The sequence below is a fragment of the Solenopsis invicta genome, unplaced genomic scaffold, assembly GCF_016802725.1.
Source record: "Solenopsis invicta isolate M01_SB unplaced genomic scaffold, UNIL_Sinv_3.0 scaffold_378, whole genome shotgun sequence".
In the NCBI taxonomy this organism is placed as follows: domain Eukaryota; kingdom Metazoa; phylum Arthropoda; class Insecta; order Hymenoptera; family Formicidae; genus Solenopsis; species Solenopsis invicta.
Window position 1 is genome coordinate 30,001 of NW_024105282.1, and position 2,500 is coordinate 32,500.

A 2,500-nucleotide genomic window follows, 5' to 3' on the forward strand; every position below is an offset into this window, starting at 1 on the left:
CGATAGCGGATCCCCCTGCCTGACGCCTCTGCCGATACTGGAGAGCTCCGACCTGACACCGCGCACTTCAAACACCGTGCTGCTGCGCGCATAGGTGCGCGTGATGTAATCTGTAAGGCCGCGAGGCAAGCCCAGCTCAGTCATGACGTTAGCGATAGCGCCATGGCTGACACTATCAAAAGCCTTCGCGAAGTCCAAGGAGGCAACGTGGAATTCGTGACGACGGGACCTGGCGTCCATCAATAAGGACGCCAGAACGGCCACATTATCGCCGCATCCGTCGTCAAAACATCGCTGCCTCAGGTCGACCAACTTGGACTCGAGAAGCCTATGGGCCAGGATCTTGTGAAGATGTCTCACGACCACGGAAGTAATAGAGATCGGACGGAAGTCACCCGGGAGGGAGCTTTCGCCCCTCTTCGGAATGAAGACCGTCCGACCAACCAGCATAGCCGCTGGCAAACTTCCGCAATGCAGCACGGTGTTGAAAAGGAGAGCCTTGATGGAAGCTGGTACGGCTCTCCATAGACGGACGCTGATACCGTCTAATCCGGGGGCCGAGTTGAGTGGCAAGTTGGTGGCTGCCACCTCCTCGCAGGAGATCGGTGACCAGGTGCCGAGAAGCTCATGCTTTGGTGGGCGTCGCGGAGCGGGCGCAACAGGCGCAGACTCCTGCGCGAAGAACGGGCCCCAATGCGCCGCCATCTGTTGGACGTCGGGAACCCGCTGCACCCCCTCGGCACCGTCCAAGATCTCCCCGGCCGCTCGCGACATGTTTGAGCGGAAAAGGCGCTGAATACGCGCATATTCCGCCCGACGCCGCGCTTTACTACCCGGATTGGCAACAGCGTACCGTCTAGACGGTCTGGTTGCAGGAATCGTCGGAGGGAAAGCGCCAGCCAGCCAAGGGTCAATGTCGTCGACACTCCGCTGGCCATCCAGTACTCCCGCGCTGATTTGTGTCAAAACGCGGGAGTCCCAACCACGGATGGCCTCCACGACTGGGATGAGAGCGCGAATGGCGCCGGCAAAACTGCCGTACGCCTCGCCCCAGCCGGGGGATGAAGGTGTCAGCGGAGGCGAGCCGGGTGACCCAAGCTGGGGGATGGCATTGAGAGGGGAGGCCGGAGGACTGGAGCCAGCGGAGAGGAAGGAACCCTCGCCCGATGTGGCAGACAGATCCTCCAAAGCCGCGGCGACGAGGCGCCGGTATTGGGGGTTCCTGCGCATGCCCTTGATGGCTTCAAGGGTGCGATTTGGGACCACCTCCAGAAGGTGTTGGTTTATAAACCGGATGCCTCGATGAGTCGCAAGTGCCTCCTCCCTCGCCATCATGCGCTGTTCTTCGGCGCTCCATTGGCGCTTGACCCTCTCGACGTTGATCTCCTCGTTCACGATGGCCTCGTGCGCCCGGCGTCGATGGACGCCTAGCCCCGTTTTAGTGGTGAACGCGCGATCGCAGTCGGGACACCGATAATCGGCGGGGGCCTGCGGGGAAACTGGGACAGGTGCGGGGGCATGGGCAGCGGGGGGCGGTTGGCGGCGTGCTGCAGCGGGTCGCCGCGAAGGGCCGGGGACGGGTTCGGGAGAGGGGGACGAACGTGCGGCAGGACCGGCGGCCCGAGGCTGCCGCCGGAGATTATAATTTTTTCCATTTTTCATGCCTGCCGAAAGAACAGGCCCGAAGGGCTGGCAACCCCACGGACCCGGGCCGAGCGTTACCGCCCGGCCAAGCCAGAGCCCCGTTGGCCGTCGGGCATTAAATCCCGACGTTACCGACTCTCACCACGAGGAGGAGGGGTTGGCACATGGGAGTCGCCGGATTCGACGACCCCCTTAAGAGAGTCATAGTTACTCCCGCCGTTTACCCGCGCTTGCTTGAATTTCTTCACGTTGACATTCAGAGCACTGGGCAGAAATCACATTGCGTCAACACCCGCGAGGGCCATCGCAATGCTTTGTTTTAATTAGACAGTCGGATTCCCCTAGTCCGTGCCAGTTCTGAGCTGAGCGTTGAATGGCGGCCGAAGAGGACGACCGCGACGGCTCGCGCCGCCACGGAAGCCTCGCAGCAAGGAAGATCCGCGGGAGGCCAAGGCACGGGACCGAGCTCGGATCCCGTGTTCGGCGCGAGAACGCCGAGCGTTCACCTCGCCCAGGCCCGGCACGTCAGCCAGACCCGCTTCCCGACCAAGCCCGACACGCCCCGCTCCTCAGAGCCAATCCTTATTCCGAAGTTACGGATCCAATTTGCCGACTTCCCTTACCTACATTAGTCTATCGACTAGAGGCTCTTTACCTTGGAGACCTGCTGCGGATATGGGTACGAACCGGCGCGACACCTCCACGTGGCCCTCTCCTGGATTTTCAAGGTCCGAGGGGAAGATCCGGACACCGCCGCAACTGCGGTGCTCTTCGCGTTCCAAACCCTATCTCCCTGCTAGAGGTTTCCAGGGAACTCGAACGCTTATACAGAAAAGAAAACTCTTCCCGGATCTCC

General features: G+C 61.5%; 1 non-coding gene across 1 annotated transcript in view; it reads right to left on the reverse strand.

Moving 5' to 3' along the window:
• The window catches only part of LOC120359918, a 7,795-nt gene that overhangs the window by 3,055 nt on the left and 2,240 nt on the right, over positions 1–2,500 (reverse strand). The window contains exon 1 of the ribosomal RNA XR_005576665.1: positions 1–2,500. This exon is cut by the window's left edge and continues 3,055 nt beyond it; it is cut by the window's right edge and continues 2,240 nt beyond it. This is a non-coding gene — a ribosomal RNA (large subunit ribosomal RNA).